The 15426-nt window shown below is 38.3% G+C and overlaps 1 protein-coding gene across 17 annotated transcripts in view; it reads left to right on the top strand.

The window, feature by feature from the left end:
* The window catches only part of CDH8 (cadherin 8), a 1221794-nt gene that overhangs the window by 620625 nt on the left and 585743 nt on the right, over positions 1 to 15426 (top strand). The window contains exon 1 of one of the 17 annotated variants that reach the window (XM_084959948.1): positions 6090 to 6163. The exons of the other annotated variants lie outside the window; for them this stretch is intronic. The gene's annotated coding sequence lies outside the window, so the exon portion shown is untranslated. Of the gene's footprint in view, positions 1 to 6089; positions 6164 to 15426 lie in introns of those variants that run through there. 17 annotated transcript variants of the gene reach the window in all.

Here is a 15426-nt window from a genome sequence, read left to right as displayed (position 1 = left end):
ATTTGTTCTGGTATTGGAACGAGAACAACTGCTTACTCACCAGAAGTTATCTGTCTTCTTAACAGGTTATGTAATGTAATGGAAATTTATATAATCTTAGGCATTTTACTTGTTTGTGGAAGGCAGTGGTTGGTACTCCTAGAAAAGCTGCAACAGATGAAATGAAAACAAGAGTATTCCAAGATTTTTGTGTATAAACACTTGCTCTGAGAATGCAAGGGAAAAACATTGAAACACTGTTAGGTTCACTGCATTTTATGTAACAGCTAAGCAAATTATTCCTAAACATCTTTTTCTCTGGTCTATAATTCAGTGAACAGTTTTACTGAAGTTTTGCTTTAGAAACAGGGTGTGACCCTCAAGTACCACTCAGGTGTGTAAAACAAGTTTTTGACAAGACTTCTAGGATGAAAACATATGTTGAAAACGTTCAGGTGCATAACTCTTGTAGTGCTGGCCAAGCAACTTTTAGTCTTTGCATCCGTAACCACAGCAAATGAAATATAATCTGGATTTCTGGAAAAGAAGTATGACTGGCTTTGTGTTGGAAGAGAGGTTTCAATTCCAGATTAACTTGGAGCAAATAACTGAAAATAAACATCCTGATGTTAATGAAAGTGGTACTTGAGATGATTACTAGAAAATCAATCAAATGTTTATGTGAAAGAGGTTATAGAACCTAGAATAGAACAGGTGCACATTCAGTAGAGGTATAGAAATGACTAAAGATGTAGTTGTATAGACATAGAAATTAACATTATAAGCTTCAAACTATTAAAAATTATTTACCTCATTTATGGAGTCTGCATCGTGGCTCAGCAGAAACAAATCTCACTAGCATCTATGAGGATGCAGGTTCGATCCCTGACCTTGCTCTGTGGGTTAAGGACCCGGTGTTGCTGTGAGCTTTCGTGCAGGTCACAGATGCGGCTCAGATCCCACATTGCTGTGGCTGTGGTGTAGGCCAGGAACTACAGCTCCAATTCGACCCCTATCCTGGGAACCTCCATATGTTGCTGGTGTGGCCCTTAAGACAAAAAAAAAAAAAAAAAAAAAAGAGAGAGAGAGAGAAAAGAAAGAAAAAAAATTGTTTGCTTCATTTATGGTCTTTGTCATCAAACAAAACTTTTTTTCGTGCATTATTTCCTATGCCTCTGCAAAAGTCATGCAAACAAGTCACTATAAATAAGGTTAACCTTATTTTTCAAATGAGGAAACTGAACCCTTGCAAGTTGAGGTGCCTTGCTGAAATTCTACTACAACTGGTGTAGAGTGGAGCTAGATTTAAACTAAAATCTGAGTAACTTTGGAGATCAAGGGAGTATGGATTTAGATTATAGATATTTTCATTAAAGAAAATCATCCCAATTGTTAATATATACAATGAGTTTTCTCTGATTCCAAAAGAGAAATTAATTTTAAGAAGGGCCCCCAAATGCAGTTAGTACTTTGTTTTGTAACTACCTGGGAAAAGCAAACTCTTTAATTCCATGCTATTAGTAGACAGAAATATAACATCTATTGCTAATAGATTTTGCCAGTTTCTTACTGTCAATTTATCACCCTGATTGAAGATATGAAATATGGTATCCCGTGCATAAAATGAGCCCTCAGTGAGGCCTGCAAGGAGAACGGATACACTCTATTAACCATCTTTTTTTTTTTTTTTTTTTTTTTTTTTTTTTGACACAGTGCAGGCATCAGTATCTTCAGAGTACTTGCTGCCATGCATGGCTTAGCTTCATCTGCACCAAAGCACTTACTTTCTTTCTTTATGCTCGGTTTAGTTCTTAGTTCAGCTAGACTTCTTTTTTTTTTTAATTTTTTTTTCCCCCTGGCAAAAGGCACTGAAGGGTCTGGTTATAGATTTTAAGTCTCAGAAGCATACTTATAATACTTTTTCAGTGAAACCCCAAGAAAGAGAAATATTCATAGCAGTTAACAGATTTCTCCCAATTGTACATGGAGTCTGGCTGTGACCACTCTTTGTAGCCAAGCTTGGTTCCTTAGATTTAAGGATGCTGCCCTCAGACAAAATTCAGAGAAGCAATACAATAGTTTTTGTTCTCCTTATCTGTGCCATGCTCTAGCAGTGCACCTCCTCAGCTGTTCTGTTTCAAATGAGTTTTAACTAAAGGCCTTTTTCTATATGCAGACAATGGAAAAGCAGATGGCACTTTTTCCAGCATATCTTAGCCAAGATTCCACTCTGGAAATAGAGCAGTTTTTGTTCAGTAGCCCTGAAAAAATTGGTATAGTTCAATTCCCTTGATTTGGTGTCGGCTAGAACTTAGAAAATCTTTGAGCATCAGTTCATTCTTCATGTTTGATATTAATGACACTAAGTTCTAACTTTATACCATTTTTTGCATTATGTTCAGTGTGACTACAAACCTGCAAAGTACACACTCTATCTTCATTTTATTTCCTTCTCCATCTCATTATTTACCTTTAGAGTGAAAGACTGGGAAAAAAACCCAACAAGCCTAGATTCTAATTGATGCTGTTAATGATTAGATGAACTCAGGCAAATGATTATTTTACTTTAAAATCTTTACAATGGGGATGTGAGACAAGAATTGGGAAGAGCTAACACATCAAAGGAATGCTCCTATTTTCCCTTCCTTTACCCAGAACAGATCTTATTAATCACACACTGCACTCTTTCTCTCCTAGTAGTACTTAAAGACGTTCATCCCTTCAGACAGTTATTCTTATCTGATGGACCTTAAGAAGCTAAATAAAATGTATTTAAATACCCAATACTTGGGCTCTCCCAGGTGTCTCTTCTAGATTTCACATTCTAGGTTTCATGGTATGTGGCCCTTAGATTTTCTACTAATTGAAATTTGTTAATATGTTTGAAGCTAATTGTATCAAATATATTTCTTTTTTTTTCATTTTTGGAAGTTTTATTGACGTACAGTTAATTTCCAATGTTGTGATAATTTCTGCTGTACAGAATAATGATTCAGTTGTACAAATACACACATCCATTATTTTTCAGATTCTTTTCCCATATACGATTATCAGAGAATATTGGGTACACTCCCCTGTGCTGTACAGCAGGTCCCCATTGGCCAATCTCCACATTCTACAGTGTGCGTAAGCCAGTCTCAAACCCCCAGTCCATCCCTCCCACCACCACCTGTCCCTTTGGTAACCCTAAGTTTGTTTTCAAAGTGTGCAAGTCTGTTTAAAATACAAAAGTTAATAAAATAGTCTCTTGCCTCAGTTGTATATCTAGTTATGACTTTCATTGGTTTAAACCATTTATGTTCATTAGGACAGAAACATGTTTAAATTGGCTCTTTTGTTAAATTTACGTGACAAAAAAAGTCATTGATTATGTAAATATTGAAACATATTTACTCGTGGAAAGTTTTCACGAAGACAGGTGTAGCAGACAGATGTGCTGCCCCACTAGATATGCTTGGCCTCACCTCTGATGTCAGCCAGGACTGAGGTGGACCCTCTCATGCTTGCTACTACTTTTTCCTTGCTAATAGTGTTTCTCCTTAAATATAATGACTGTGTACCTTCTTCATTCCTTGCCCTGAGTTTTAACTGATGCATCAAATCCCTGAAGAATCCTGAAAGTATCCATCTGTCTTTCTGCTTCATTCCCTATTCACTGTACCCTTGATCCTAGCCTCAAACTTGGTCAGTTTGTAATAGTACTGCATAGAATTTAAGCTCAAAATAGCCATAGGAATTGAGTGACAAAGGACCAAATTAGTTCATATCTTGTTTCTCTGTTTGGCTTAAACTCAGAAGTTCTCCCGGTACTCCAAATTTCAGGAATAAGGTCCCCAAACTGAAACTCAACCCAAGGGTAGTTCTTAGCAAAAATGCAGGGTTGCCAGAGTGTAGTTCTGGCTTAGCAAATAGCTGTCAAGACAAAGGGCAGTTGGAAGAGTTAGAGATAGCCTCTTTGGGACTGGGACAGATGCTTGAGAGTAGTTCCAAGTAGTTGGTGATGATAAGAGGTCCAGTCATACATACAGAAAAATTAAGTGCACGGCAAAAGAGAATAGTGCAACAGGAGCCAACATAGTAAGCAAAAAGAAAAGCTTTGGGGAAGTCACTTGGAATATTTGAGCTTGTATGCTTTCATTTTTCTCCTACTGTATGGTAAGCTCCTCACGGGCAAGCTGTGTGTCTAATCCCCTTTTACATTTTTTCTGCTTATGATATGGAACATAGTAAATGTTGCATACATGCTTGATAAATCCAAGTAAGAAATAAATGAGTAGTAGAATTTTACCACTAAATCATTTTCAAATTCCCATAGTTCCTCCTCTATGCTATCTGTCAAGTCTTTACCTTTTCAATAGTTCCAGCATTTCCTTTTCATAAAGATTATTTTACTCTTTAAATTTTATGTAAAAATGGTTATTTTTATTTGGAGTATGATGAAGAAAATCGACATAGATTATGTATCAGGGCAACAAAAAGAAAGTTAACAAGTGGTCAGAGCAATATTAAGATGAAAATCAACAAAGTGAATAGGAAATTGTGAAAGATGAATGTTTACTAAAAAGTATAGCATTACATTATCAAAGTATCTCAGACATGCAACTTGTTACCCAGTACTGAATGCCAGCTGCAAAAATGCCAAAGCATTTAGAAAATATAACACATTCAAAGGCCATTCTTGTCTATCTTATTTATTTGGCATGTTTTAAAAAATTATCAGTTATTTTCACTATTCCAAAAAACCATTAAATACATTTTAAAAAGCATTAAGGAAGTGGCTTGGTGCAGTGACTTTGACACTTTTAAAGATGCCTTCACTGGAACATGATAGTTAGCTTTTCTGAGCCATAGGTCTTACAGTTATAACCGAGGATAGATAATAATTTTTCTTGAATACACACAATAGCCTTCAAATAAATTGTCTTGTCCAGTGGCTAGAATGCACTAGAAGCCCGATTACATTTTTTCCTCAGTTGTCTTCTCTGCTTTATCCATCTTTTTAGATATTCAGGAAGATGGATGACATTCAAGAGTTAAAGGTGAATGCCCTGAATAGTGGATAGAACATTAAACATTTGCAAGTGAGCAGGTCTGGAGTTCAAATGCAGACCTCTAAATCTGAGGAAGATGGTCTAGAGAATTACGCACAAATACAGTATCCTACTTAAGTATTTGAGGAAGGCAGTCTTTTTCTGGTGGACTGCAGGATGAGAGTGGGGATAATATGAGTGTATCTTAAATGTATGGTTAGTGGTACTGAAGAATTTGATGAGAAGAGTAGGATAAAAGCAGTGTTCATTACATTCCATATGACCAGACTATACTGCCCTAGGTTTAGCTTTCATAGAAATAATTAGGAGCAAGCCTGGTTGCCATATAAGGGCACATGTAGAAGAATTTCTGAATAGGAGAATCTTTAGCAACTTATAGTTAAACTGTCATTACATACAGGGTGTACACTGTTGATTCCTCTGATTTCAGTTCAGAAGAATAAAGGTTATATTTAATTAAGTCTTCACAGTGATTCTGTGGGTATCCCCATTTTGTAACTAAAGAAATTGAATTATATACAATGAGAGGGAACATAGTAGCATAAGAATTCCATCATTCCAGCTAGTCATTTTATAACCATGGTTATGTCACTTCCTCTAGGTTTCATTATCCCTATCTGTAAATGGAAGAAAAAGAAAATTCACATCTCTCAAAAGTATCCATCCTGATCTATCACTAAATATAGGACTAGGAACACATGCAGAAAAAAGGAGAGGGAGAAATGGATGACTCACATTAATAATTGTATCCCTCTAGTAATTGGTTGTAAATGCATGTTCCCTGTATAAACACAATTTTATCATTGGAATTATGAGCACCAAAATCTTGTTCCCATTCTTCAAGTAAATCCATACACAAACAGTGGGGATTGAGTATATAGACCAAACAACAAAAGTTTTCTTTTGCCCCCTGCTGAAAATTTGCTTCATTCCTGATCTTCCACGCAGCCTGTACCATTTATCTCAGTGACAGCAAAAGAAACTTGGGATTAGCCATTAACCAGTAAAGAGTACAGCCCCCAAGGCTCTAGGCAGTGCCACCAGGAAGTACAAATAATCACAGACTCCCTGGTGTAGGAGACCATGTCCTTGGTCAATGAGGTAAGAAGAGGACAAAGGGTGATGAGCAGACAGTAAGTATAGTTTCTCTTTATTTCTTTTTTATTTTTTATTAAAGTGTAGTTGATTTACAATGTTCTGCCAATATCTGCTGAACAGCAGAATGACTCAGTCCTACTTATATATAGATTCTTTGTAGTCTTTCCATCATAGTCTATCCCAGGAGACTAGACATAGCTCTCTGTGCTATACAGTAGGACCTCACGGCTTATCTCTTCTAAATGTAATCCCAATCCGTCCCACTCCCTCCCCCCAAGCCTAGTTTCATTCTCATCTTATTTCTCTGATATTCTAATGTGAAGCCAGGTTAAGGACATGTGACCCATTTTAGAGATTAGTTTATAGTTAAATTTGCCACAGCCAATAAAACTCAGTGTATATCTTGTGCCCATATTATTCATTCATTCATTCATCCATTCAGTTATTTAAAGAATATTCACAGGGCATCTTCTTTGTGTCACATTTGGCCCCAGCCACAAAGGATGCATATATCAGTATGGTTCCTGACCTCAGGAAGCTCATAACCATGGAAAGAGATATGAACAAAAAACATTTATTCCAGTTTTTTCACAAATATTTTTAAGTGTCTATTAAGTCATAGGTAGTGAGTGTACAGGCTACTGAGAATTTGAAGCCCTGAACAAAAGAGAGCCACATGGAGTTGAGAGAATGCATTCCTACTAAGGAAACCATCACAGTTTGTGGCGTATTACTAGGAGTCGGTGATGGTTTTCTTTCAGTTCCTTTAGCCTGTCCAACTCGTTCTCATCACAGAACCTTTGGTCTTGCTGTCCCCTCCATCTGGAGTGCTATTGATATCATTGGCACTTTTTTTCATGTTTAAATCTCAGTGCACATCTTACCTTCGCAACAGTAAAATTGCTGGCCACCCAACAGTAAAATTGCTGGATTTTTCTACTCCTTACTTTGTTTCATTGTTTTCAAAACACTTCTCCAAAAAATATCATGTTTATGTATTTGTTTGTTGAAGAAGAGGGGATTTATTGTATTGAGCACTCATATACCAATATGTAGAACAGTGACTGGCATGTTACGTGTTTCCTATACATACTTGTTGCTTGAGTGGCTGGCCGAATAAAACAAATGGTGCTATGAGGACATAGAAAAGGAGCATCTTATCCAACCTATGAAAGAAAGGAAGGCCTTGTACCAAAGAGACCGAGTCACCTGCTGTGAAAAAAGAAGCTAGCTGTGTTGAACCAGAAATTGGCTGAAGGAGAGGTATTTCCAGACTGAAGAAGCACAGTGTTCAGAGGCATCATGTGCAGTAGAGTATTACACCTTCCAGGAGTCCTGCATATGGCAGGCGTGCCCAGCATTGTCAGTGAATGTTTGGAAGTGACAAAGGAAGCTGGATAGAAGGCAGTGGGAAGACCATGACCACACCGCTTTGCTGAGAAGCATGGACTTTATCCTGAGAAGGGCAGGGAGGCTTTTGAATAATTTTAAATAAATTATATAAATGCACCAACCTAGGACGTGCATTTCACAACAGTTCATATGGTCGTAAGGGGAAGTAGATTAGGAGAGCGTAAACATGGAAGTGGAACAGTTGATCTTAAGTCTCTTTAAACTGTCCATGCAGTTAATGCCGAGGGAATGAGGTAAAGCTTAGGATGATAGAGATGAGGGAAATGTGGACAAGAGTTATTAAGGAGTTCCTTGGTATCCTAGTGGTTAAGGATCTGGCATTGTTCACTATTATGGCACAGGTCACTGCCGAGGCACAGTTTTGATCCCTGACCCAGGAACTTCCACATGCCATGGGCATGGCCAAAAGATGAGTTATTAAGAATGGAGAAATGTCGACAAATGATCAGAGATTGTGGGAGTGAAAGAGAATAATGATGACCATGATTCTTCCTAGAGCATTTTATAGTTGGTTGGAACATTTGAGTTCATTAAGGAGGAGTAATAATAAATGTGAATTTATGAAAGAAGGTGGGTGTTAGGATAGTGAAAAGATGTAATTTGGTGGAAACTTGCTATCTTTGCAGTGTCCCTAGACTCTTAAAAAGAAGCTGGTGTACAACTATGAAAACAGGCACTCTAAAGAGTTAGTATGTGGAATTGAATTTGGAGAAATTTGTATGAACGTGATAATGCAGTTTACCTATTGAAGAGAAAGATTCTATGGGAGCTTTAAGTCTCCCACTGTCCCTTAAGTATGAGGGCAAAACAATCTTACCTTCTAAGGATTCTCTAAAGTTTAGTTATCACTATTTCAGAAAGGATCTGCTGGTTAGAAAAATTTACCTCTAATTCTGAAAGTCCGTAACTAAGTAGGAATTTGATCTCTATGTCAACAATCATTCATATGGAGAATTGCCTAAATATACACTTATCTGTGGAAATTATAAGGGCTACGGAAACAGGCGAACCTGAATTTAAATTGTGCTTCTCGGTCACTAGATGGACAAGTTGGACAAGTTTTTTTTCTTTTTTTCACTCCTCTGAGCATTTTTTTTTTCATCTTAGCATAAGAGGGATAATAATGAATTTTCAGGGCTGATCTAGGAATCCCTGATAGTGTATATATGGTCTGATGCAGAGTGAAATAGTCAACAATGTTTCTTAGTTAATGTCATGACCATAATGATGTCATTATGTGGTTAAGGCCAAAATCGTCAACAATAAAAGCCCACTTTTCCTCCGGCTTTTAACAATAACATATAACTGCATTTCTGCCCCAGCCCTTATTCATTGAGAGGGGGCTCTTTGCCTTTTGCAAGGGGAATGCCAGAACGAAAGGGTTGGAATGAGTTTTATTTTCCTGTTTCTGTACTGCACGAATGGTGTAATGTTATCAGCAGAGATAATACTGCCTGTAAATAACTCTGAGTGAATTTGGTTGGCAGAATCGCAGGAGAAGATTGACAGGATCTTAAACAGCAGTAGTCAGGGAGGCCATGGCTGGGGTATTGACAGCAAGTGATTTCGTGAGTAATGAAGAAGGTTATATGATTAAGTTTCCCGAAGCGTGCAGTGCCTGCCGCGTGCACTTACTGCCGTTCGCCACCCTTCTGCGCTGCTGACTGGCCTCACTGCTTCCCAGGCAGGATCAATAGGATTAGAGGATTTGCACAGAAAGCTTGCCTGTGGCTTCTTGTTAAGGGTGTAGGGTGCCTTATAGCTCTCCTCTCTGGCATTTTGCACCATCCTGTGTATTAATCACATGAAAAAAACATCCTTTGGTTCTCTTTTATGACTGCATTTCTTCTATCGCTTTTTTTTTTTTTTTTGAGAGCTTTGGAGTTAGGTTTTTTCCCCACCCCCAGAAATAAGCTCATGCCCAAGACAGCATCCAGTATAGCCAAATCCTGCACATTCTTCTTCAAGGTGTAACTTCTATATCACTTCCATCAAGGAGCCTTGACGAGGTCACAGGCTTGGTTAGGATGTCACACTGTGTTCCTAAGTCTTGGTACAGTTGCCTTCTGGCAAATTACCTGCCCATACTTGTTTTCCCCACTAGATTGTTAGCTTCTCTGGGACAGCAGCTGTATTTGATTAACCTTTATAACCAATACTTCTACCTAATTTGATATAGAATTATATATGTGTATATATATATATATATATATCCCATAGTATGTCTTCAGTGAGCATTTGCTCATTTTTCTAACCACATGCTAAATATTCTAAATGCCATTATCTTAATGTATTCATTTGAAGGGAAAAAAAAAAGCAGGAATTATCTCAACAGTAACCTTACAGGGTATTTGTGAAGGTAAAAGTAAGCTTCAGAGAGGTTTTTCAAAGAACAGGGGCCGATGACAGAGGTAAGTGGTGAGCCTGATATTCACATATGGGTCTGTGTGAATTCAAAGACCGTGCAATTGATCATATTCTTCTACTTTTTCTGGAAATGATACATTGCATGAATTCAGTATAATTATACATAGATATTTTAATCTTCTTTTTAAGATGCTTAAAAAGGTCTTCACCACATTCCTCTGAGACTTAATTTACCTACCACTAAATTAGGTAAACAGCTGCTCTTCAGTGTGCCTGATGAAGTTCAGTGACTTGTCCAGGGTCAAGTGAGCAAGCCAGACAAGGCAATTTGAGAGAGGATGAGTGAATGTGAATCAGGACAGTCGCTCCATCTCGCTCTTCCCCCACTTGGAGAATTCCATCTTCATAGAAGCGTGACAGTAATAGCAACCAGGGATGTGGCAGAGCCCCAAATCACATTCTCCTCCATCCTTGCATATCCCCAGACACTACTGTTCCCTTTGCTCGGGTATTGTGGACCAGGCCTGATTACTCTCACAGCATCACTTCTCCCGATAATCTAAATGCTGCAACCCAGCTGCCTCCACTTGCTTTGGATGCTTGCTGAGCCTTCCACTATCTTCTTAAGTGCCTGGCAGGTAATCATAAATGGAGAGTGACGGACATTATTTTTTAAACTCATACACCTGTATTAAGATATATTAAAACTTCCGTCTTAGGTGGGGAGAAAAATACATTGATGCATTTACAGTCTAGCAGACGACACCTTATTACACAGTCCAATCTATTTTATATGTTGTATTTCCTACATTTGTTCCAGGCATAAGACTTTCTACATTGCTCTATCCAATAATTGAGTCAAATTGATCATTTAATTAACAATGACAAACATTTACTGAGGCAGATTAAATGACTTTTCCTAGCAAATCCCCTTTATTAATAGTTTGGGTTCATAATAAATACATAACCAGGCCTATATCCTATGAAATTGTTTTTGCTTAATGAAACAGTATCTGTCATGACTCTGAAAATTCTGTAATATCCAAATTAATGTTTAAACAAGTTCCAGTATTTTTACTTTGTGAACTATAAAAAATATGTTTAACTCATAGAGATATTTAGAAAACAGTATTGGCCACAACACAGTCTGTGTATTCCTTTGTGTACCCCCAGGGCAAGGTCTATAAAATGCCTAATATTTATTTGCATGTAAATATTCGTATGCATGCATATTTGAATATTGGCATTCTTATAGGGCAACAATGATGAATAAATAGTGCAAAACATACATAAACACACATAATGTTTCATATTTTGAAAATAAATAATGAATGGAAAGTTAACATGAACATATGATGATATAGAAGGGAGTCCGACCTGATAATGTGATGTTTGAGTAGATGCCTTAGTGAATGGAGGCACTTGGACCAAGGAACTTTTTGGAGAAATATTTCTCATGGTAAACAGTGAAATAAATACAGATGGAAGTAGATACCTGAGAGACAGGAGAGAGAGGAAGAGTGAATCTGAAATAATAATTTTCTCTAACATTTAAGATAATAGAATTATCATTTAGATCATTTAGTGTATAGTGGGGGAGATTTCTTACTCTTTAAAAGTATGTTACCTGCCCTCCTCCTCCCATCCTCTCCCCATTCTGGTGGCTTTAACCAAGTGAGAAGGTCTTGGTCTGTGACGGAGTAGAAAGACTATGGCTAGGACTGGATCTGTGTCCATTTCTAAAGCATCCAGGCAAATGAAAAAATAGTGAATTCTGCTAGAGGTCATGGACATAGATCCAGCAGGATAATACTGAAGAATTCAACTCCTCTTGAATTTCATTACTTCTATAGAGTTGCATGTAATGCATGATAGTTATCAATTCAACACACAGTTGACCCTTGAGAAATGCAAGTTTGAATTACATGGGTCCACTTATACACAGATTTTTTTTTTTAATGGCTGCACTTGCAGCATATGGAAGTTCCTGAGCCAGGGATTGAATTTGAGCCACAGCACCAGTCTATGCCACTGCTGCAGCAATGCCATATTCTTCAACCCACTGTGCCCAGCCAGGGATGGAATCTGTACCTCCGAAGCACCCCAAGCCACTGTAGTCAGATTCATAATCCATTGTGTTACAGCAAGAACTCTAATACACAGACACTTTTTAAAAAAATATCTTTTTAGGACCATACCCATGGCATATGGAGGTTCCCAGGCTAGGGGTCATATTGGAGTTAGAGCTGCCGGCTACACCACAGCCACAGCAACACCAGATCCAAGGGGCATCTGCAACCTACACCACAGTTCACCGTTAACCCACTGAACGAGGCCAGGGATCAAACCCACAACCTCATGGTTCCTAGTCGGATTCATTTCTGCTGCACCACGAAGGGAACTCCCACAGATTACTTTTTAATAATAAATACTACAGTACTACTCTGTCTGTGGTTGGAGGAATTGTGGATACAGAGGGTCAAATATAGGTTACTCATGGATTAACTTCTTTTGTTGATTAAGGGTTAAGTGTATAATTTTTTTTAAGTAGTTATTTCCCCAATACATTTTTTTTCTACTGTACAGCACAGTGACCCAGTTACACATACATGCAATGTTTTGTTTTAATGAACATATATTTAACTGTTTATAAGTAAATTCATTTTCAGTATTACTCATTGTCAACTATAGTGGGTTACTAGTGTCTCTCCAAAGCCTGTGTCCTTTCCCATATCTCAGAAGGTGACCTTACTTGAAAATAAGATTTTACAGATAGAATTTAAAGATGAGGTCACACTCGAGTAGGCTGGGCCTTGAATCTAGCCAGGATAGCCATTTAAGAAGAGTAAAAGAGGCACAGGCACACATATATGTGGAGTCAGAGATTGAATATAGGCAACTTTAAGCCGAGGAAGGTTAAGGATGGTCAGCCACCAGAACCTAGGGGAGAGGCATGGACAGATTCTCCCTCTGAAACCTGAAGAAGGAACCAAACTTAGCATCACCTTGATTTTGAACTTCTGTCCTCCTGAACTGTGAGAACATGCATTTCTGTTGGGCTATGCCACACGTCTATAGTTCTTTTTCACACTGACACTCAGAAATGAACACATCTGCTATTACCACATCTTAGGGCTAGCTGTTTTCACTAGGGTTATTTCATTTGATGTTTTGCCCCGACCCACATTCAAGGAGCATAAAGTTATGTACAGTATGTGCTGTGTGTTTAACAAATATTGGACACCTGCCGTCATCTTGGCAATCAGCTGAATCTTAGGAACAGAGGTGTGAATGAGAGATATGAAGCCATGTCCTTATGGAGATTGATTACACAGTAGTGTTTACCCATTCCTGTTACATACTGTAGACTATAAGATTTTTTACCTTGGAATGTGAAATGTGTAAGGTAAGAAAGATTGTCAAGAATTATTAAAGCCACACTGTAGTATCAGAATGATATAGTTTTGCCTACACAAATAAATATTATTAAGCTAATAAACCAGAACCCAAATATGGTAGAATTCTGTTATAAAATTCTCTGTCCTCCTCCTCAACAAATTGAAATCTGGCCTTGAAGGGTAGGATAGTATTCTTCTGGGTCCCAAATTTTTCTTGGTTCATGTCATGGGCATACATGTTTCGAAGTAAAAGGTAGACATTACATCTGAGTTGACTGCGATGTGCATGGAAAAATGACCTTGAGTGTGCCTTCTCACAGTCCTGTTTCCTTGGCACCAAATAAGATAAATGTGGAATCATGCACTTGTCTTATTTACTGTGAAATTCCTGATCTGTTGGGCATCTGTCATGGGGAAGCTGTGAATTGGCCTGCGGGCCTTGGTCTTTTGTGACCACAACAATGTAAAGACTGCTGGGATACCAGGACTGCTGCTTTTTGGTGTCAAGGTGATCCACCTACACAATGATTTGAGTCTGCAGTAGCTTTATAGCCCCTGTAAAGTAAGAGTAAAGGAGGAGAGATGTGTACCTGGGGAGCTGCTTGACCTCTCAGATCATGATGCAGCACTTGCTTTATTTTTCCCTTCTCTGTCGTCCTCATATCTGATGCAAGAGATTGACTAAAATTAGTTATCTGCAGTCACAGGACATCCAGGTTTGTTCTCCAGACTCCTCATCTAGTGTGCTTTCCTTTTCTCTGCATACCTTCCTCTGGCACTCTGGCTACTTCCCATAAAGAGTTCTCACTTTCAGCCTCACTTTTCTCTTCAGTTGTCCCCAGAGCTCTGAGTTCCAAAGGACCTTATCATCATTGTGGTGGAGATTTTCTTACCACATGAGCTTTTGGTGAATTGACTATCAAGGCTATCTTAGTTTCAAGAGGGGGGAAAAGTTTGCACCTTCACATTCTTTTTCCTTCAGCAGATATTGTACTGAATACTTTTTAATTGCCTTAATTAACTTTTCCCCTATGAATAACCGCGCATTTTTGCTTTAAAAACTGGGATACGTAGCCACTTGGTTAGGAGGAGACTGATTGATAGTATAACCCAGTTGACATAGCCCATCCCCCATTTATAGTGATGAATTAACATCATGGTCCAATTCAAAACAGTATTACAGGAGATAATGTTTGCTGGTGCTTTAGCAATGAAAGTTGCTTTCTTCTTATGGAGTTCCTGGAAGGAATACTATGACTCACTCCAGGACCTGGAGTGTGGAAAGATAAGGCCAGAAATTTTGTTGCCATATTGTCAACATGAAGCTAGACCATAGACAAAAATCAATTAAAGACCTGCAAAGCAAGCAATCAGAAGACCCCCAAATTTAAATGAGAACAAGGTTCAGCCATATGTACCCAGAAAGCTATTTAATTATTTTATTTGTTTGATCCATTTCGAGTTAAAAATTTGGAAGGGGAGTTCCCGTCGTGGCGCAGTGGTTAACGAATCCGACTAGGAACCCTGAGGTTGCGGGTTCGGTCCCTGCCCTTGCTCAGTGGGTTAACGATCCGGCGTTGCCATGAGCTGTGGTGTAGGTTGCAGACGCGGCTCGGATCCCGCGTTGCTGTGGCTCTGGCGTAGGCCGGTGGCTACAGCTCCGATTGGACCCCTAGCCTGGGAACCTCCATATGCCGCGGGAGCGGCCCAAAGAAATAGCAAAAAGACAAAAAAAAAAAAAAAAAAAATTTGGAAGGGATGCAAATAGTTGTTTAAGTAGTCTCAAAGCAGTTATAAAGAAAGAATACATAGCACCCTTGTCTGTGACATCTTATCAGTTTTTACCATGTTGTGTCTTTTGTTGTGTGCGCGTGTGTTTAATTCTGACTGAGATCTCTGCTGTTTCTACACATGATGATTCATGTATTTCATTAATGGGGAATATTACAGAGTTTAGAACCATTGTACTTAGAATAATGCCTTTTATACCATTCTCTCTATTATTCACTCATTCTGTAATTCTGTTTTTAGTGTATATCGGACCCTTTTACTCTCTCCTCCATTTTGTTAATAATAATTTTTATCTTTCTCTTCCTTTATTTCATTGTGCCATGTTGAGT

This window comes from Sus scrofa, chromosome 6 (genome assembly GCF_054392235.1).
Source record: "Sus scrofa isolate SSC_HxYL_T2T_F1_AM1 chromosome 6, Sscrofa_HxYL_maternal_Yorkshire_Landrace_v2.0, whole genome shotgun sequence".
NCBI lineage: Eukaryota > Metazoa > Chordata > Mammalia > Artiodactyla > Suidae > Sus > Sus scrofa.
The sequence above is the reverse complement of the archived record's forward strand: the minus strand, read 5'-3'. Positions and strand labels throughout refer to the sequence as shown.